Genomic DNA, 23,010 nt, shown 5'->3' on the forward strand with positions numbered 1-23,010 from the left:
TGACCCATGTTCCAAAACATAGGCTGGAGCCTGGAATTTAGTGGAAGGGGTATAACTTACTCTTAATACACAGGCATCAGGGCACACTGACCTCTCCTCTCCTCCTAATACACAGCCATCAGGGCACACTGACCTCTCCTCTCCTCCTAATACACAGACATCAGGTCAGGCTGACCTCTCCCCTCCTCCTAATACACAGACACCAGGACACATTGACCTCTCCCCTCCTCCTAATACACAGACACCAGGACACATTGACCTCTCCCCTCCTCCTAATACACAGACACCAGGACACATTGACCTCTCCCCTCCTCCTAATACACAGACACCAGGACACATTGACCTCTCCCCTCCTCCTAATACACAGACACCAGGACACATTGACCTCTCCCCTCCTCCTAATCTACATGCATTAGGACTCGGCCCTCTCCCTTCTACTGACCTCTCCCCTCCTCCTAATACACAGCCATCAGGGCACACTGACCTCTCTTCTCCTCCTAATACACAGCCATCAGAGCACACTGACTTCTCCCCTCCTCCTAATACACAGACATCAGGTCACGCTGACCTTTCCCCTCCTCCTAATACACAGACATCAGGTCACACTGACCTCTCCCCTCCTCCTAATACACTGACATCAAGACACTGACATTTCCTCTCCACCTAAAACACAGACATGACCAAGCACTGACCTCTCCCCTCCTCCTAATACACAGTCATCAGGTCACGCTGACCTCTCCCCTCCTCCTAATACACAGACATCAGGTCACGCTGACCTCTCCCCTCCTCCTAATACACTGACATCAGGTCACGCTGACCTCTCCCCTCCTCCTAATACACAGACATCAGGTCACGCTGACCTCTCCCCTCCTCCTAATACACTGACATCAGGTCACGCTGACCTCTCCCCTCCTCCTAATACACAGACATCAGGTCACGCTGACCTCTCCCCTCCTCCTAATACACAGACATCAGGTCACGCTGACCTCTCCCCTCCTCCTAATACACTGACATCAGGTCACGCTGACCTCTCCCCTCCTCCTAATACACAGACATCAGGTCACGCTGACCTCTCCCCTCCTCCTAATACACTGACATCAGGTCACGCTGACCTCTCCCCTCCTCCTAATACACTGACATCAGGGCACGCTGACCTCTCCTCTCCTCCTAATACACAGACATCAGGGCACGCTGACCTCTCCTCTCCTCCTAATACACAGACATCAGGGCACACTGACCTCTCCTCTCCTTCTAATACACAGACATGAGCACGCACTGACCTCTCCCCTCCTCCTAATACACTGACATCAGGGCACGCTGACCTCTCCTCTCCTTCGAATACACAGACATGAGCACGCATTGACCTCTCCCCTCTTCCTAATACACAGACATCAGGGCACACTGACCTCTCCTCTCCTCCTAATACACAGACATGAGCACGCATTGACCTCTCCCCTCCTCCTAATACACTGACATCAGGGCACGCTGACCTCTCCTCTCCTTCTAATTCACAGACATGAGCACGCATTGACCTCTCCCCTCTTCCTAATACACAGACATCAGGGCACACTGACCTCTCCTCTCCTCCTAATACACAGACATGAGCACGCACTGACCTCTCCCCTCCTCCTAATACACTGACATCAGGGCACGCTGACCTCTCCTCTCCTTCGAATACACAGACATGAGCACGCATTGACCTCTCCCCTCTTCCTAATACACAGACATCAGGGCACACTGACCTCTCCTCTCCTCCTAATACACAGACATGAGCACGCACTGACCTCTCCCCTCCTCCTAATACACTGACATCAGGGCACGCTGACCTCTCCTCTCCTTCTAGGTATCCGTTCACATGGTCGACCATGTTATGGTCGACAGTCATTAGGTCGACCACTATTGGTCGACATTGACATGGTCGACATGGACACAAGGTTGACACATGAAAATGGTCGACACATGAAAGGTCGACACCTGAAAAGGTCGACATGAGTTTTTTTAACTTTTTTTTCTTTTGGGGAACTTTTCCATACTTTACGATCCACATGGACTACGATTGGAACGGTAAAGTGTGCCGAGCGAAGCGGTAGCGGAGCGAAGGCACCATGCCCGAAGCATGGCGAGCGAAGCGAGCCATGCGAGGGGACGCGGTGCACTAATTGGGGTTCCCAGTCACTTTACGCAAAAAACGACACCAAAAAAAGTTAAAAAACTCATGTCGACCTTTTCATGTGTCGACCATTTTCATGTGTCGACCATGTGTCCATGTCGACCAATAGTGGTCGACCTAATGACTGGACCATTCATACCGGAACCCTCCTTCTAATACACAGACATGAGCACGCATTGACCTCTCCCCTCCTCCTAATACACAGACATCAGGGCACACTGACCTGTCCTCTCCTCCTAATACACAGACATGAGCACGCACTGACCTCTCCCCTCCTCCTAATACACTGACATCAGGGCACGCTGACCTCTCCTCTCCTTCTAATACACAGACATGAGCACGCATTGACCTCTCCCCTCTTCCTAATAGACAGACATCAGGGCACACTGACCTCTCCTCTCCTCCTAATACACAGACATGAGCACGCACTGACCTCTCCCCTCCTTCTAATACACTGACATCAGGGCACGCTGACCTCTCCTCTCCTTCTAATACACAGACATGAGCACGCATTGACCTCTCCCCTCTTCCTAATAGACAGACATCAGGGCACACTGACCTCTCCTCTCCTCCTAATACACAGACATGAGCACGCACTGACCTCTCCCCTCCTCCTAATACACAGACATCAGGGCACACTGACCTCTCCTCTCCTCCTAATACACAGACATGAGAACGCACTGACCTCTCCCCTCCTCCTAATACACTGACATCAGGGCACGCTGACCTCTCCTCTCCTTCTAATACACAGACATGAGCACGCATTGACCTCTCCCCTCTTCTTAATACACAGACATCAGGGCACACCGACCTCTCCTCTCCTCCTAATAGACAGACATCAGGGCACACTGACCTCTCCCCTCCTCCTAATACATAGACACCAGGACACACTGACCTCTCCCCTCCTCCTAATACACAGTCATCAGGTCACACTGACCTCTCCCCTCCTCCTAATAGACAGACATCAGGGCACACTGACCTCTCCCCTCTTCCTAATACACAGACATCAGAAAAAAAGACCTTTCCTTTCCTTCTAATACACAGTCAGCAGTATCGCTCAGCTGTCCCAGTGATAGCTTCTTGATACATTGAGGAAAAAAATAATCAACGTTATTGCCAGAGATAGGGGAACGTCTCATTAACTTTATAGGATGACATTATGTAAATGAGAGAAAAGGGAGAGAGTCCCTGGTTCGGGTGTTCCTTTCAACGTGAACATTACAGGGCATATATAAGCACTGATAATAATCACTGTAGCCCAGGGCTGTAAGGTGGGTGTAATGGTTCTCACAGCACTGAGGTCATGGGTTCCATTCCCACCATGGCCCTAACTGTGTGGAGTTTGTATATTCTCCCCGTACTTGCGTGGATTTCCTCCCACAACAGAGTACTCTGGTTTCCTCCCACAATCACAAAATATACTGGTAGGTTAATTGGCTCCCAAGAAAAAATTAATCCTAGCATGAGATTGTAAGCTCCACTGGGGCAGGGACTGATGTGAATGGGCAAATATTCTCTGTAAAGCGCTGCGGAATATGTGTGCGCTATATTAATAACTGGTAATAATAAATAGTGCGGTTGGTGCCGACAAACAAGGAGGAGTGTCCTGGGGCGGCACCTTTGCTGCCTGTGCATCTGGCTAGCATGGTGCCAAACCAGCCACTTTCACTGCTGCAGTGTCGGCTGGTGAGTGCTTTGGTCGCACAACCGCTCCAAGCGTCCTAAGGAGCAGTAGTGAACCAAAGATGACGGATCCACCCACACTAAGGGGCACAAATTTATGACGGTATGAGCTAAAGGGGGTGGGCGGTGGTTGTACAGGGTGGGCAGGCACCCAGATTACGAGGCTCCTCTACTCTAACCATTAATTTAAGCCATAAATACGATTAAACCTAGCAGTATACTGGGGATCCTCAGGACGTTTCAGCTTCCACCATGTGTATTTCCTGGATTACAGGTGTGCCCCCAAACACTGTACAAGGGTCCTACACCTTGAAATGAGCTAAAGAGACACTAAATGTGACTTACAGTCATAGAGCTGTCCAGGCATGGACTGGCCCACAGGGGTACCAGGGAAACCACCGGTAGGCCCCACTGCCTGAGGGCCCACTCCTTCCTCCAGGGATCTGGTTCCAGACTGTGCACTTGTATTATACATGATAGATATGTTGCATTACACTGCACTAGACTATTGTTTATTTCAAGCCTCTGTGGAGGCTGGCCACACCCCTAAGTATGGGCCCTTATCACAGCATTCCCCCGGTGGGCCCTTCATGCCCCAGTCCGACACTGGATCTGTCTCTTTCATCACTACGTATGATAGTCACTTATCAGCAGGGCCGGATTAAGGCTGGTGGGGTCCCAGGGCAATGTAGGTTGTGGGGCCCCTCAAATCAACCATCTGCCAGCAGTCAGCGCGCCTCCACCAGCCCCTGCCCCACTCCTTACCCTATTACTCTGGCCTGTCAGCAGGCATTAACTCCGCGGCTGTTACTAAACAGCTGAGCCGCCAAGGTACACCTGCACAGTGAAGGTGGGAGCAGGGCTATTAGTGCGCTGCCGCCAGCGGGGTCTCCTGCCTCATAGCTGCCGCGTACCTTTACCCCGAGCAGTAATAAGCCCGTCCTCTGTCCCTGCCGCCAGCAGCGCCGGCATGGTCCCTAGCCGCGGAGTTAATGCCTGCTGACAGGCCAGAGTAATAGGGTGACATCTGCAATTCAAAATGAAGTGTGTGGGGGCCCTTAATGTGTAGGGGCCCCGGGACAGCCGCCCCTGTCTTAATCCGGCTCTGCTTATCAGAGGTTATTTACACAGCTGTGGCCCCTACAGCCCACTCATAATCCAGGACCTTATACCATTATCATATTGCTGTAACTGGGGCTGATTCTGAGTTGGGAGTAAAGCAACAGAGTAAGTAACTGTGGGGCAGATTTATTAAGCCTGGTGAAGTGATAAAGTGAAAGGTGATAAAGTACCAACCAATCAGATCCTAACTTCCACGTTACAGGCTGGGTTTGAAAAAATAAGAATTTACTTACCGATAATTCTATTTCTCGTAGTCCGTAGTGGATGCTGGGGACTCCGTAAGGACCATGGGGAATAGCGGCTCCGCAGGAGACAGGGCACAAAAGTAAAAGCTTTAGGATCAGGTGGTGTGCACTGGCTCCTCCCCCTATGACCCTCCTCCAAGCCTCAGTTAGGATACTGTGCCCGGACGAGCGTACACAATAAGGAAGGATTTTGAATCCCGGGTAAGACTCATACCAGCCACACCAATCACACTGTACAACCTGTGATCTGAACCCAGTTAACAGCATGATAACAGCGGAGCCTCTGAAAAGATGGCTCACAACAATAATAACCCGATTTTTGTAACAATAACTATGTACAAGTATTGCACACAATCCGCACTTGGGATGGGCGCCCAGCATCCACTACGGACTACGAGAAATAGAATTATCGGTAAGTAAATTCTTATTTTCTCTGACGTCCTAAGTGGATGCTGGGGACTCCGTAAGGACCATGGGGATTATACCAAAGCTCCCAAACGGGCGGGAGAGTGCGGATGACTCTGCAGCACCGAATGAGAGAACTCCAGGTCCTCCTCAGCCAGGGTATCAAATTTGTAGAATTTTGCAAACGTGTTTGCCCCTGACCAAGTAGCAGCTCGGCAAAGTTGTAAAGCCGAGACCCCTCGGGCAACCGCCCAAGGTGAGCCCACCTTTCTTGTGGAATGGGCATTTACATATTTTGGCTGTGGCAGGCCTGCCACAGAATGTGCAAGCTGAATTGTACTACACATCCAACTAGCAATCGTCTGCTTAGAAGCAAGAGCACCCAGTTTGTTGGGTGCATACAGGATAACAGCAAGTCAGTTTTCCTGACTCCAGCCGTCCTGGAAACCTATATTTTCAGGGCCCTGACAACATCTAGCAACTTGGAGTCCTCCAAGTCCCTAGTAGCCGCAGGTACCACAATAAGCTGGTTCAGTTGAAACGCTGACACCACCTTAGGGAGAAACTGGGGACGAGTCCGCAGCTCTGCCCTGTCCGAATGGACAATCAGATATGGGCTTTTGTGAGACAAAGCCGCCAATTCTGACACTCGCCTGGCCGAGGCCAGGGCCAACAGCATGGTCACTTTCCATGTGAGATATTTCAAATCCACAGATTTGAGCGGTTTAAACCAATGTGATTTGAGGAATCCCAGAACTACGTTGAGATCCCACAGTGCCACTGGAGGCACAAAAGGGGGTTGTATATGCAGTACTCCCTTGACAAACTTCTGGACTTCAGGAACTGAAGCCAATTCTTTCTGGAAGAAAATCGACAGGGCCGAAATTTGAACCTTAATGGACCCCAATTTGAGGCCCATAGACACTCCTGTTTGTAGGAAATGCAGGAATCGACCGAGTTGAAATTCCTCCGTGGGGGCCTTCTTGGCCTCACACCATGCAACATATTTTCGCCAAATGCGGTGATAATGTTGTGCGGTCACCTCCTTCCTGGCTCTGACCAGGGTAGGGATGACCTCTTCCGGAATGCCTTTTTCCCTTAGGATCCGGCGTTCAACCGCCATGCCGTCAAACGCAGCCGCGGTAAGTCTTGGAACAGACATGATCCTTGCTGAAGCAAGTCCCTTCTTAGTATCTCTTGAAGTTCCGGGTACCAAGTCCTTCTTGGCCAATCCGGAGCCACGAGTATAGTTCTTACTCCTCTCCGTCTTATAATTCTCAGTACCTTGGGTATGAGAGGCAGAGGAGGGAACACATACACCGACTGGTACACCCACGGTGTTACCAGAGCGTCCCAGCTATTGCCTGAGGGTCTCTTGACCTGGCGCAATACCTGTCCAGTTTTTTGTTCAGACGGGACGCCATCATGTCCACCTTTGGTCTTTCCCAACGGTTCACAATCATGTGGAAGACTTCCAAAGTCCCCACTCTCCCGGGTGGAGGTCGTGCCTGCTGAGGAAGTCTGCTTCCCAGTTGTCCACTCCCGGAATGAACACCGCTGACAGTGTTATCACATGATTTTTCGCCCCGCGAAGAATCCTTGCTGCCATTTCCCTCCTGCTTCTTGTGCCGCCCTGTCTGTTTACGTGGGCGACTGCCGTGATGTTGTCCGACTGGATCAGCACCGGTTGACTTTGAAGCAGAGGTCTTCCTAGGCTCAGAGCATTGTAAATTGCCCTTAGCTCCAGTATATTTATGTGGAGAGAAGTCTCCAGACTTGACCACACTCCTTGGAAATTTCTTCCCTGTGTGACTGCTCCCCAGCCTCTCAGGCTGGCATCCGTGGTCACCAGGACCCAGTCCTGAATGCCGAATCTGCTGCCCTCTAGTAGATGAGCACTCTGCAGCCACCACAGAAGAGACACCCTTGTCCTTGGAGACAGGATTATCCGCTGATGCATCTGAAGATGCGATCCGGACCATTCGTCCAGCAGATCCCACTGAAAAATTATTGCGTGAAATCTGCCGAATGGAATCGCTTCGTAAGAAGCCACCATTTTTCCCAGGACTCTTGTGCAATGATGCACTGACACTTGGCCTGGTTTTAGGAAGTTTCTGACTAGCTCGGATAACTCCCTGGCTTTCTCCTCCGGGAGAAACACCTTTTTCTGGACTGTGTCCAGAATCATCCCTAGGAACAGCAGACGTGTCGTCGGAATCAGCTGCGATTTTGGAATATTTAGAATCCACCCGTGCTGTCGTAGAACTACTTGAGATAGTGCTACTCCGACCTCCAACTGTTCTCTGGACCTTGCCCTTATCAGGAGATCGTCCAAGTAAGGGATAATTAAGACGCCTTTTCTTTGAAGAATCATCATCATTTCGGCCATTACCTTGGTAAAGACCCGGGGTGCCGTGGACAATCCAAACGGCAGCGTCTGAAACTGATAGTGACAGTTCTGTACCACGAACCTGAGGTACCCTTGGTGAGAAGGGCAAATTGGGACATGGAGGTAAGCATCCTTGATGTCCAGGGACACCATATAGTCCCCTTCTTCCTGGTTCGCTATCACTGCTCTGAGTGACTCCATCTTGATTTGAACCTTTGTATGTAAGTGTTCAAAGATTTCAGATTTAGAATAGGTCTCACCGAGCCGTCTGGCTTCAGTACCACAAATAGTGTGGAATAATACCCCTTTCCTTGTTGTAGGAGGGGTACTTTGATTATCACCTGCTGGGAATACAGCTTGTGAATTGTTTCCAATACTGCCTCCCTGTCGGAGGGAGACGTTGGTAAAGCAGACTTCAGGAACCTGCGAGGGGGAGACGTCTCGAATTTCCAATCTGTACCCCTGGGATACTACTTGTAGGATCCAGGGGTCCACTTGCGAGTGAGCCCACTGCGTGCTGAAACTCTTGAGACGACCCCCCACCGCACCTGAGTCCGCTTGTACGGCCCCAGCGTCATGCTAAGGACTTGGCAGAAGCGGTGGAGGGCTTCTGTTCCTGGGAAGGGGCTGCCTGCTGCAGTCTTCTTCCCTTTCCTCTACCCCTGGGCAGATATGACTGGCCTTTTGCCCGCTTGCCCTTATGGGGACGAAAGGACTGAGGCTGAAAAGACGGTGTCTTTTTCTGCTGAGATGTGACTTGGGGTAAAAAAGGTGGATTTTCCAGCTGTTGCCGTGGCCACCAGGTCCGATGGACCGACCCCAAATAACTCCTCCCCTTTATACGGCAATACTTCCATGTGCCGTTTGGAATCTGCATCACCTGACCACTGTCGTGTCCATAAACATCTTCTGGCAGACATGGACATCGCACTTACTCTTGATGCCAGAGTGCAAATATCCCTCTGTGCATCTCGCATATATAGAAATGCATCCTTTAAATGCTCTATAGTCAATAAAATACTGTCCCTATCAATGGTATCAATATTTTCAGTCAGGGAATCCGACCAAGCCACCCCAGCGCTGCACATCCAGGCTGAGGCGATCGCTGGTCGCAGTATAACACCAGTATGTGTGTATATACTTTTTTGGATATTTTCCAGCCTCCTATCAGCTGGCTCCTTGAGGGCGGCCGTATCTGGAGACGGTAACGCCACTTGTTTTGATAAGCGTGTGAGCGCCTTATCCACCCTAGGGGGTGTTTCCCAACGCGCCCTAACTTCTGGCGAGAAAGGGTATAACGCCAATAATTTTCTATCGGGGGAAACCCACGCATCATCACACACTTCATTTAATTTATCTGATTCAGGAAAAACTACAGGTAGTTTTTTTTACACCCCACATAATACCCTTTTTTGTGGTACTTGTAGTATCAGAAATATGTAACACCTCCTTCATTGCCCTTAACATGTAACGTGTGGCTCTAATGGAAAATACGTTTGTTTCTTCACCGTCGACACTGGAGTCAGTGTCCGTGTCTGTGTCTGTGTCGACCGACTGAGGTAATGAGCGTTTTAAAGCCCCTGACGGTGTTTGAGACGCCTGGACAGGTACTAATTGGTTTGCCGGCCGTCTCATGTCGTCAACCGACCTTGCAGCGTGTTGACATTATCACGTAATTCCCTAAATAAGCCATCCATTCCGGTGTCGACTCCCTAGAGAGTGACATCACCATTACAGGCAATTGCTCCGCCTCCTCACCAACATCGTCCTCATACATGTCGACACACACGTACCGACACACAGCACACACACAGGGAATGCTCTGATAGAGGACAGGACCCCACTAGCCCTTTGGGGAGACAGAGGGAGAGTTTGCCAGCACACACCAAAACGCTATAATTATACAGGGACAACCTTATATAAGTGTTTTCCCTTATAGCATCTTAATATATAATAATATCGCCACATAAAATGCCCCCCCTCTCTGTTTTAACCCTGTTTCTGTAGTGCAGGGGAGAGCCTGGGAGCCTTCCTAGCAGCGGAGCTGTGTAGGAAAATGGCGCTGTGTGCTGAGGAGAATAGGCCCCGCCCCCTTTTCGGCGGGCTTCTTCTCCCGTTTTTCTGACAACCTGGCAGGGGTTAAATACATCCATATAGCCCCAGAGGCTATATGTGATGTATTTTTAGCCAGAATAGGTACTTTCATTGCTGCCCAGGGCGCCCCCCCAGCGCCCTGCACCCTCAGTGACCGTTGGTGTGAAGTGTGCTGAGAGCAATGGCGCACAGCTGCAGTGCTGTGCGCTACCTCATGAAGACTGAGAAGTTTTCAGCCGCCGGTTTCTGGACCTCTTCTCTCTTCGGCATCTGCAAGGGGGTCGGCGGCGCGGCTCCGGTGACCCATCCAGGCTGTACTTGTGATCGTCCCTCTGGAGCTAGTGTCCAGTAGCCTAAGAAGCCAATCCATCCTGCACGCAGGTGAGTTCACTTCTTCTCCCCTAAGTCCCTCGTTGCAGTGAGCCTGTTGCCAGCAGGACTCACTGAAAATAAAAAACCTAACAAAACTTTTACTCTAAGCAGCTCTTTAGGAGAGCCACCTAGATTGCACCCTTCTCGGCCGGGCACAAAAACCTAACTGAGGCTTGGAGGAGGGTCATAGGGGGAGGAGCCAGTGCACACCACCTGATCCTAAAGCTTTTACTTTTGTGCCCTGTCTCCTGCGGAGCCGCTATTCCCCATGGTCCTTACGGAGTCCCCAGCATCCACTTAGGACGTCAGAGAAATGACAGTTAGGAGGTGATTGGCTGGTGCTTTACCACCGTCCACTTTATCACTTCACCAGGCTTAATAAATCTGCCCCTGTGTACCTAGATTCAGTACGATATGCTGGTGATTGGGATCCCGGCGGTCAGGAGACAGGCGTGAGTTGGGGCGGTTCTCCCCTCTCCCCTAACTCTTCACGCTGCTAACCCTAACCGCCCTGCAGCGGTGCCTAAACCTAAGCCCCTCCCCGCAGCCTAAAACTAACCCTCCATCCCCCGCAGGCTAGACCTAACCCTTCCCGTGGGTGCCCAATTCTAACCCTAACCTCCCCGGGGGGCGGCTAAACTAACCCCTACGGCATTAAACCTAACCCAGGCAGTATATTTACTATGCCCGGGACGCGGACTCTTGGGATGACGGGTGTTGGGATTCCGACAGCCGGGATCCCGACTGCCGGCAAATTAACCGCATCCCGTGTACATGGGTAACACCATGCTGCACTGCAGGTGGGGCAGATGAAGAATGTGCAGAGAGATTAGATTTGGGAGGGCGCGTCCAAACTCAGATCTAAATTGCAGTGTAAATATAAAGCTGACCATTATTTGTGGGCTGCATGCATAAGCAGTCAGTATTTACTCTGCATGCAAAAAAAATCTAAATGTATGTGCACCCCTGCAGTGCAGCATGGTTTGCCCATGTGCAGCTACTTGCTCTTTTTTGCTTTACTTCCACCTCAGAAGCAGGCCCACTAAGGGGACAATTTATTATTAATTGCATATTCAATGCGATCTGGACGCAATATTAGTGCCCAGGATCACTTTGCAATATGCAATTGTATCAGTGGGATGTATTATGGAGCACCCACAGGGACAGCGGGGCCCGTCCCTTGGATGTGCTCTGAGTGTCCGCGGTCCCGCTGACTACACATGCACAGCGGCCATTTCCAGTCTGAGTTCCAGAGGAACCCTCTGCAGGGGAGGGTTTGCGAAGTGTAGCCCATAGACTACAACAGGCTACCGCTCCACATTCTGGAAAAATCTGACCGCATCGCATCCCCCATAGAAGCCTGTGGGCGATGTAGCTGCCGGTGGGAATGGAGGGATAGCAGCATGTATGGGACAGACCTGCTTCAGTCCCTCCTACATACATTTGGGGAATACTAAATATTTGCGGCTAACCCCCCCAAAACGGGTGTTTTCGGGGAAATAGCAGCAAATATTTTTTTATAAATGGGCCCTTATGTCTCATAGTCCCTTACTGTCTCACATAAGACGGACTGTCTCCTGTCATGTGATCTTGGCACGGTGTTAGCGCACAACAACGCATTGCATGATGCGCATACATGGGACAGATGTATGAAGTGGCGCATTCAGGACAGGGAGCCCATCCCTGCAATGTGCTTGTTTCAGTGCCGGGACTCATGCGCATGCGCAGTCTGCTGACCATGCATGCACGGCGGCCATTGCCGGGGACCTCTACTGGTGTTTTTAGCAATCTATAACCCACTGGCTACAACAGGCTAATGCCATCTGGGGGTTGCGGCTGCCAGTGGGAAATGAGGGATCACAGCATATATATCGGATATATCTGCTTTGGTCCCTCAGTCATACATTTAGGCAATACTGTATATGTGCGGTTACCCACGGAATACAGGGTGTTTTTGGGGAATAAGCCGCAAATATTTGTTGATAAATGGGCACCCTGGCCCCTTATACCTCACATATGAATAACTGTCTTCTGGTCCCTCTGTCACATACGATGGATTGACTCCAGATTCCTGTCTCCCATATGATGGACTGTCTCCCACTCCTAATCGCACATACAGTATGACTGGCTGTGTTCCGATCCCTGTCTCACATATAACTAGCTGTCAGTCTCCTGGTCCCTGTCTCACATATGATGGATTGACCCCAGATCCCTATCTCACATATGACTGTCTATCTCCCGGTCCCTGTCTCACATGACTGTCCCTGAGACTGTCTCCCAGTCCGTGTCTCACATATGACTGTCTCACAGTCCCTGTGTCTCACATATGTCTCTCGATCCCTTACTGTCTCCCAGTCCCTGTCTCAAATGACTGTCTCCTGGTCCCTATGTCTCATATATCACTGTCTCCCAGTCCCTGTGTATCACATATGACTGTCTCCCGGTCCCTTACGGTCTCCCAGTCCCTGTGTATCACATATGTCTTCCGGTCCCTTACTCTCTCCAAGTCCCTGTGTCTATCACATGTCTTCCAGTCCCTTCCTGTCTCCCAGTCCCTGTGTATCACATATGACTGTCTCCCGGTCCCTTACTCTCTCCCAGTCCCTGTGTATCACATATGTCTCCCGGTCCCTTACTCTCTCCCAGTCCCTGTGTATCATATATGACTATCTCACAGATGTCTCCCGGTCTCTAACAGTCTTCCAGTCCTTGTCTCACATAACTATTTCCCAGTCCCTGTGTATCACATATAACTGTCTCCCGGTCCCTTACAGTCTCCCAGTCTCTGTCTCACATAACTGTCTCCCAGTCCCTGTGTATCACATATAACTGTCTCCCGGTCCCTTACTGTCTCCCAGTCCCTGTGTATCACATATGACTATCTCACATATGTCTCCCAGTCCCTGTCTCACATGACTGTCTCCCAGTCCCTGTGTATCACATATGACTGTCTCCTAAATCCCCAGCAGTGTCCCGGAGCAGAGCACCCACCTTTCGGGCCAGGCGCATCAGGCACAGCACGCAGCTCAGCACGGATTGCCGGAACTCCTCGGATGTCAGCCAGTCCCAGAGCCGCTGGAGCAGGATGGAGAGGCGGGACCCGGCCCAGCGAGCCCCCTTCCTGAGCTGCCGAGCGCCGGACGCGGCCGCTCTACTGCCCAGAGCCCGGAGCAGCACGGTGCGGAGCAGGAGGAGCGGGGCGGGCATAGTGCGGGGGCGGCTGGGGGGAGACGGGCAGCGGTCCCTGCAATACAGTCCCGACAGTTACATGGTTAATGTAAAATAATAATAATACTGCTGCTGCTGTGTAATATAATAATACACTGGTGCTAGTGATGTACTGTACATTGCGTGGGTGCTACAGTCCGACATGTACTGTATATCTATTATACTATACTGACACTTATATACACTACTTACTATATACTGCATTATGTAATACACTGACACACTACTGTATATTCTACTGCTCTAGGCAATAATACACGGACACATAGTACTGTATATTATAGGGATCTGGTCTTTAGGTTGACAATAAGTAGGTCGACACTCTCTAAGTCGACCACTATTGGTCGACAGTAAGTAGTAGGGCCAGCTCCAAGCCTACCAGTACCCCGAGCGAAAAAATTTTGAAGCCCCCCATGCGTGCACCGAAAAATGGGCGTGGACTCGCAATCTCATATTATCAAACTTGAAATAAATATATTTTCACCCCCCCCCCCCCCCCCCCCCCCTCTACACACACACAATTAGCAGCCTTACACATAACAGCCACAGTAGTGTTCCTTACCATAATGTCTCCAGTATAGCGCCAGATACACATGATATGCCCCCCGGCAGTGCCAGATACACATGAAATGCCCCCCGGCAGTGCCAGATACACATAATATGCCCCCCGGCAGTGCCAGATACACATGATATGCCCCCCGGCAGTGCCAGATACACATGATATGCCCCCCGGCAGTGCCAGATACACACATGCCCCCCCCCCCCCCCCCCCCCGGCAGTGCCAGATACACATGATATGCCCCCCGGCAGTGCCAGATACACATGATATGCCCCCCGGCAGTGCCAGATACACATGATATGCCCCCCGGCAGTGCCAGATACACACATTCCCCCCCGGCAGTGCCAGATACACATGATATGCCCCCCGGCAGTGCCAGATACACATGATATGCCCCACGGCAGTGCCAGATACACATGATATGCCCCGCGGCAGTGCCAGATACACTTAATATGCCCCAAAGCAGTGCCAGATACACATGATATACCCCCCAGCAGTGCCAGATACACATGATATGCCCCCCGGCAGTGCCAGATATACATGACATCCCACATAACACTCTTTTTTCACCTATTCCTTATCCTTCTCACTATACATAATCATTCCCTGTGATGCCCTGGGGTCGCCTGGTTGTGGTGGTTTGGGGGTCATGTGCCCTAGGTTTGAACCCCTATAGTGTTAGGTACTGCAGCAGAGTGGAGTCCCTTGTCGCGGGGCTGCAGCTAAATGCATTGATCAATACATAACCAAACTCCACTATTTATTATATGCTAAACTGTATGATATCAGTAATGCTAGAGATAGTGCACCTACAACACCCACCCCCATTTTTTTCTGTAGAAATACAAGTCTCAGTAGGTAGCGCCTCACATTACTGGCAGTTACAGGTGTGCAGTCTAAGGCCCCTCCCTATGCCTCCCGGCAGTGCCAGATACACATGACATGCCCCCCGGCAGTGCCAGATACACATGACATGCCCCGCGGCAGTGCCAGATACACATGACATGCCCCGCGGCAGTGCCAGATACACATGACATGCCCCGCGGCAGTGCCAGATACACATGATATGCCCCGAGGCAGTGCCATATACACATGATATGCCCCGAGGCAGTGCCACATACACATGATATGCCCAGAGGCAGTGCCACATACACATGATATGCCCCGAGGCAGTGCCACATACACATGATATGCCCCGCGGCAGTGCCAGATACACATGATATGCCCCCCAGCAGTGCCAGATACACATGATACGGTATGCCCCCCAGTAGTGCCAGATACAGATATGCCCCACAGTGCCAGATATGCCCCCAGTGCCAGATATGCCCCCAGTGCCAGATACAGATATGCCCCCAGTGAAGATACATATATATCCCCAGTGCCAGATCCAGATATGCCTCCAGTGCCAGATCCAGATATGCCCCCAGTGCCAGATCCAAATATGCCTTCAGTGCCAGATATGCCCCACAGTGCCAGATCCAGATAGGCCCCACGGTGCCAGATACATACTGTATATGCCCCCAGAAGTGCTGCTCACGGCGGCCGGGCTCCTCTTCAATCACCGCCGCTAGGCTCCCCCGCTGCTGGGCTCCCCTTCTCCTAGCACCGCCTCTGGGCTCCACAGACAGGGCATGCTGCTGGTGTCCAAGGGGAGGGGAGGAGAGCGCGTGCCTCTCCTTCCCCCCTTAGTAGTACGATCTCCCCATCTCCTGTGGCAGTGCAGCGGGCATCTCAAATATGGCGCCAGTTCGTGAGCCCATTAAAGTTCGCGATCCGGCAGCCAATCAGGAGCCGGTTGGCGAGCTCTGATTGGCTAGCGGCCGGCACCAAATTTTAAAGTGACAGCCACCCTTAAAAACCCAGCCTCCTGTGCGGCCGCTCAAGCCGAACGTGCCTGGAGCAGGCCCGGTCGACGGGAACTTTAGGTCGACATGCTCTAGGTTGACATGACAAAAGGTTGCATTAGTTTTTCAAAAATTTTTTCATACTTTACGATCCACGTGGACTACAATTGGGAACGGTAACCTGAGCCGAGCGCAGCGGTAGCGGAGCGAGGCACCTTGCCTGAAGCATGGCGAGCGGACACGGCACACTAATTGGGGTTCCCGGTCACTGTACGGATAAAACGACACCCAAAAGAGTAAAAAAACTCATGTCGACCTTTTCACATGTCAACCTAGTCCATGCCGATCAACAGTTGTCGACCTAAGTCTAATCTACCCAACATACCACACCCATATTATACATTACACTGCTCTTTGTAATAATACACTGACACTTACACATTGAACGGTATATATATATATATATATATATATATATATATATATATATGTACGGTATGTATGTATGTATGTATGTATGTATGTATGTATGTATGTACACTGCTCAAAAAAATAAAGGGAACACTTAAACAACACAATGTAACTCCAAGTCAATCACACTTCTGTGAAATCAAACTTCCACTTAGGAAGCAACGCTGATTGACAATCAATTTCACATGCTGTTGTGCAAATGGAATAGACAACAGGTGGGAATTATAGGCAATTAGCAAGACACCCCCAATAAAGGAGTTGTTCTGCAGGTGGTGACCACAGACCACTTCTCAGCTCCTATGCTTTCTGGCTGATGTTTTGGTCACTTTTGAAAGCTGGCGGTGCTTTCACTCTAGTGGTAGCATGAGACGGAGTCTAAAACCCACACAAGTGGCTCAGGTAGTGCAGCTCATCCAGGATGGCACATCAATGCGAGCTGTGGCAAGAAGGTTTGCTGTGTCTGTCAGCTAAGTGTCCAGAGCATGGAGGCGCTACCAGGAGACAGGCCAGTACATCAGGAGACGTGGAGGAGGCCGTAGGAGGGCAACAACCCAGCAGCAGGACCGCTACCTCCGCCTTTGTGCAAGGAGGAACAGGAGGAGCACTGCCAGAGCCCTGCAAAATGACCTCCAGCAAGCCACAAATGTGCATGTGTCTACTCAAACGATCAGAAACAGACTCCATGAGGGTGGTATGAGGGCCCGACGTCCACAGGTGGGGGTTGTGCTTACAGCCCAACACCGTGCAGGACGTTTGGCATTTGCCAGAGAATACCAAGATTGGCAAATTCGCCACTGGCGCCCTATGCTCTTCACAGATGAAAGCAAGTTCTCACTGAGCACATGTGACAGACGTGACAGAGTCTGGAGACGCCAAGGAGAACGTTCTGCTGCCTGCAACATCCTCCAGCATGAACAGTTTGGCAGTGGGTCAGTAAAGGTGTGGGGTGGCATTTGTTTGGGGGGCCGCACAGCCCTCCATGTGCTCGCCAGAGGTAGCCTGACTGCCATTAGGTACCGAGATGAGATCCTCAGACCCCTTGTGAGACCATATGCTGGTGCGGTTGGTCCTGGGTTCCTCCTAATGTAAGACAATGCTAGATCTCATGTGGCTGGAGTGTGTCAGCAGTTCCTGCAAGACGAAGGCATTGATGCTATGGACTGGCCCGCCCGTTCCCCAGACCTGAATCCAATTGAGCACATCTGGGACATCATGTCTCGCTCCATCCACCAACGCCACGTTGCACCACAGACTGTCCAGGAGTTGGCGGATGCTTTAGTCCAGGTCTGGGAGGAGATCCCTCAGGAGACCATCCGCCACCTCATCAGGAGCATGCCCAGGCGTTGTAGGGAGGTCATACAGGCACGTGGAGGCCACACACACTACTGAGCCTCATTTTGACTTGTTTAAGGACATTACATCAAAGTTGGATCAGCCTGTAGTGTATTTTTCCACTTTAATTTTGAGTGTGACTCCAAATCCAGACCTCCATGGGTTAATAAATTTGATTTCCATTGATAATTTTTGTGTGATTTTGTTGTCAGCACATTCAACTATGTAAAGAACAAAGTATCCCTTTATTTATTTTGAGCAGTGTATATATGTATATATATATATATATATATATATATATATATATATATATATATATATATAATATGTGTATATCTCATGATGGTATACAGAAAACTCACTAACATGACTGGACACATTAGATCACATGACCGTGCATTATTTCCCAATGTCCGTACACCTCCCAATAAAATATAACTGCTTGGCTGGACTAGTTTCTACTGTCACCAAAACACAAAGCCTCAGTAGTATAATTCCACAAGTGTACATAACACAATAGTATCACTCACAGGGGATAATTCAATTGTTTTTGGCTGCCTCACTGACAGTAGCACATCATTGACAGCAGCACATCACTGACACATCCCCACCACTGATCCAGTGGGCACTCACCAATTTTTCTCTTACGTCCTAGTGGATACTGGGGTTCTGTACCTTAGTACCATGGGGTTTAGATCGGGTCCACTGGAGCCTGGCACTTTATAACCTTTTAGTGTGTGTATATGTGTGTGCTGGCTCCTCCCCCCTATGCCCCTCCTACCAGTCTCAGTTTAGAAAAATGTGCCCAAGGAGCCGGGTGCACTTCTCTGGAGCACCAGAGAGTTTCCTTTATTTTTTATTTTAGTTTGTTATTTTCAGGTAGCTCTGGTTGGCAACCAGACTATCTGCTTCGTGGGACTTAGAGGTGGGACCCAACCAACCTCCTGAGGGTTAATGGTTCGTACTCCCAGCTGACAGGACACTGAGCTCCTGAGGTACTGATCACACATCGTTAGTATGTGTGCCCACGCCAGCAGCTAGCCGCCACCCTCTAACTGACGCCGAAGTTCAAGGTATGGTGAGTGTTACACTGGGGTCCTGGTTAGCTTTACCCACAGCAACAGTTATTATGCAATAGGCTATTCAAAGACGGGGGTGGTGGTTTCGGTACATCCTCCGTTACGCAACAGGGGTTTTTATTCCAATCTTTTTGTCGTTCCCAAACCAGTTCCTCACCTGGTAGAAGGCAGGACTTTCAATTTCCTCTCGTGGATTCTCCTGACTACGGATGCCAGCCTCCGGGGTTGGGGGACTGTGACCTAAGGGGCCCAGTTCCAGGGGATATGGTCTTATCAGGAGTCTACACTGCCAATAAATGTCCGATTTACAATGCTCTTCTGCAGGCTTCTCATCTCCTGAAGGATCGGGCGATCCAGGTTCAATCGGACAATGCCACGGCGGTGGCGTACATAAACCTACAAGGGGGGACAAGGAGCAGAGCGGCAATGCGAGAGGTGTCAAAGATCCTCCTCTGGGCAGAGGCCAACGCAAGGGCCATCTCAGCCATATTCATTCCGGGAGTGGACAACTGGGAAGCAGACTTCCTCAGCAAGCACGACCTCCATCCGGGGTAATGGAGCCTACATCCCCAGGTGTTTCAACAGTTAATTCACCGGTGGGGCTGTCCGCAGATAGATCTGATGGCTTCTCGTCTCAACATGAAGCTATGCTGTTACTGTTCCAGAACGAGGGATCCACAGGCTGTGGCAGTGGACGCGCTGACGACACCTTGGACGTACCGGTTTGTGTACCTGTTCCTTCCTCTACTGCTAATCCCAAGGGTTCTAAAAAGAATAAGAAGGGAAAGCGTTCAGGCAATTCTAATTGCCCTGGATTGGCCTCGACGGGTGTGGTACTTGGACATCCTAGCCATCGCTCTGGAGGATCCCTGGCTTTTACCGCTCCAAGACGATCTTCTTCAGCAAGGCCCGCTTGTCTGTCCAGACTTACAGTGGCTACGTTTGACGGCTTGGAAGTTGAGAGGGAGATTCTAGCAAGGAAAGGTCTTCCCTTCTGAGTTATTTCCACCATGGTTCAGGCGAGAAAGATGGTTATGTCAAAACGTTATCATTGTATCTGGAAAAAAGTATGTTTCTTGGTGTGAAAGTAGGAAGGTTTCTCCCGTGGAATTTAGAATTGATCGGTTTCTACTTTTCCCACAAGCTGGAGTGGATATGGTCCTACGTTAGGTTCCATCAAGGTGCAGATTTATGCACTTTCTATTTTCTTCCAGAAGCAACTCGCAATGTTGCCGGAAGTACAAACTTTCCTTAAAGGTGTTCTTCATATGCGACTACCCTTTGTACCTCCCACAGCTCCGTGGGATCTCAATGTGGTTCTGTCCTTTCTTCAGTCAGACTGGTTTGAACCCTTAGATAGGGTGGAGTTCAAATTTCTCACCTGGAAGACTGTGATGGTATTGGCATCTGCCAGACATGTCTCAGAATTGGGGGCCTTATCCCGTAAGAGCCCTTATTTGATATTTCATGAAGACAGGGCTGAACTTAGGACCCATCCCCAGTTTTTGACGAAAGTGGTGTCAGCTTTTCTTGTGAATCAACCTATTGTGGTTCCAGTGTTGTCTGATGTTTCCATTGGTCCTGAATCCTTGGATGTGGTCAGGGCTCTGAAGATTTATGTCAAAAGGACGGCCCGTCATCGAAAATCTGATTTGCTATTTGTCATTTATGATGCCACCAAGATTGGTCGTCAGGCTTCCAAGCAATCCATTGCTCGTTGGCTGAGGTTGACCATTCAACAGGCCTATACTTCAGCAGCTCTGCCTTTGCCGACATCTGTTCAGGCCCACTCAACAAGGTCTGTGGGCTCTTCCTGGGCGGCTGCCCGGGGTGTTTTGGCCTTGCAGTTATGCCGAGCTGCTACTTGGTCTGGTTCTAACACGTTTGTTAAATTCTATAGGGTCGATACCTTGGCCAAGGATGACCTTCAGTTCGGCCGGCGGTCTTAGAGGGGTCTCAGCACTCTTCCACCTGTTTGGGAGCTTTGGGACTTCCCCATGGTACTAAAGTACAGAACCCCAGTATCAACTAGGTCGTAAGAGAAAATAGGAATTTAATACCTACCAGTAATTCCTTTTCTCCTAGTCTGTAGTAGATACTGGGCGCCCGCCTCAGTGCTTCGATCCTGCTTACCTGTGTAGGTATTTGGTTGGCCCACCGTTGCAGTCCCAGTCTGTTGTTGGGGTAGCTTTGCTATCCTGGTTTGGTTGGTGTTGCTATCCTCTGTTCTGGTTAGCGCCCTCCTTACAGTTATGGTTGTGTATTGGCTTGTTGCCTCACCGCTGTTGTATTTATTCCTTCTCTCATGATATGTCCGTCTCCTTGGTCACAGTTTTCCTAGACTGAGTCTGGTAGGAGGGGCATAGGGGGGAGGAGCCAGCACACACACATACACACACTAAAAGGTTTTAAAGTGCCAGGCTCCAGTGGTCCCGATCTATATCCCAATGTAGTAAAGTACAGAACCCCAGTATCCACTACGAACTAGGAGAAAAGGAATTACCAGTAGGTATTAAATTCCTATTTACACATAAAAAAAAACTTAATGCAGATGCACACATCCTCCCGAACATGGTCAAACTTGGTCACATAATGACTCCAATATTACAGAAGGTCTGCATTACATATTTTTATGTGCAAAACTGGTGATTGGTAGTGGTCACTATTCACTGTCTGATTCACCCTATCCACAGAGACCTCTACACTCTACTGTATATATACTCTGACACTTATACACTGTATATATTATACTGCTCTATATAGAAAGAAATACTGACAATAAGTAATACTCAGTATAATACACTGACAGTTACTCTGTATGTATTATAGGGTTGAGTATGTGTGACTGGCGGTCAATAGCGGAATCTCAGCATTTATATGTCCTGCGGGGCACCCATGAGTGGGAATAGTCCACCGTCGGGATAGTAAGGGTCCGGGATGTAGGTTCCAGTCATATAACTACCCCCCGTATTATACTGCCCTATGTAAAATACTACTGGTCTGGTAATAAATACTCCATGTAATACAATGATAGTTACACTGTATGTATTATACTGCTCTATATATTATGACACTGGTAATAAATACTCCATATAATACACTATATACAGGTTGAGTATCCCTTATCCAAAATGTTTGGGACCAGAGGTATTTTGGATATTGGATTTTTCCGTATTTTGGAATAACTGCATACCATAATGAGATATCATGGCGATGGGACCTAAGTCTAAGCACAGAATGCATTAATATTTCATATACACCTCATACACACAGCCTGAAGGTCATTTTAGCCAATATTTTTTTATAACTTTTTGCATTAAACAAAGTGTGTCTAGATTCACACAATTCATTTATGTTTCATATACACCTTATACACACAGCCTGAAGGTCATTTAATACAATATTTTTGATATCTTTGTGTATTGAACAAAGTTTGTGTACATTGAGCCATCAGAAAACAAAGGTTTCACTATCTCACTCTCACTCAAAAAAGTCCGTATTTCGGAATATTCCGTATTTCGGAATATTTGGATATGGGATACTCAACCTGTATACAGTATAATACTACTCTATATAATGCACTACTGGTAATACTCCACATAATACACTGACAGTTGTAATACTGTTTTCTGTATCAGAATCAGCTTTATTGGCCAGGTGTACTCACGTACACTAGGAGTTTTTTGCGGTACAATGCATCGCCAAGCAGCAGCATGAAGGGGGAATACATATCATAAGAAGGGGGAAGAACGTAGCACACATTACAAACATACACGTATGAGTTCATACTGCACATTGCAACTGTACGATAGACTCGACATATTAGACATATTATACATGTAAAAACGAAGGCTGCTTGGCAGAGCAGCACCGAGGCAGCCATCCGTGGCGCCATCTTGAACTCATTTATAATGTTATGTGATCCAAAAATTATAATGGGTTCATGAACAGAGTTATTAATAATAATTATTATTATTATTTTATTTATATAGCGCTCTTTCTCCAAACAGGATTCAA

The 23,010-nt window shown here is 49.5% G+C and overlaps 1 protein-coding gene across 3 annotated transcripts in view; it reads right to left on the reverse strand.

Annotated features, from left to right (window-relative positions):
• LOC134910596 (spectrin beta chain, non-erythrocytic 5-like) overlaps positions 1-23,010 on the reverse strand; it is a 188,481-nt gene that overhangs the window by 159,657 nt on the left and 5,814 nt on the right. For all 3 annotated transcript variants that reach the window (XM_063918821.1, XM_063918820.1, XM_063918819.1), the window contains exon 2: positions 13,472-13,724. The gene's annotated coding sequence lies outside the window, so the exon portion shown is untranslated. The remainder of the gene's footprint in view (positions 1-13,471; positions 13,725-23,010) is intronic.

The sequence above is a fragment of the Pseudophryne corroboree genome, chromosome 4 (assembly GCF_028390025.1).
Source record: "Pseudophryne corroboree isolate aPseCor3 chromosome 4, aPseCor3.hap2, whole genome shotgun sequence".
Classification (NCBI taxonomy): domain Eukaryota; kingdom Metazoa; phylum Chordata; class Amphibia; order Anura; family Myobatrachidae; genus Pseudophryne; species Pseudophryne corroboree.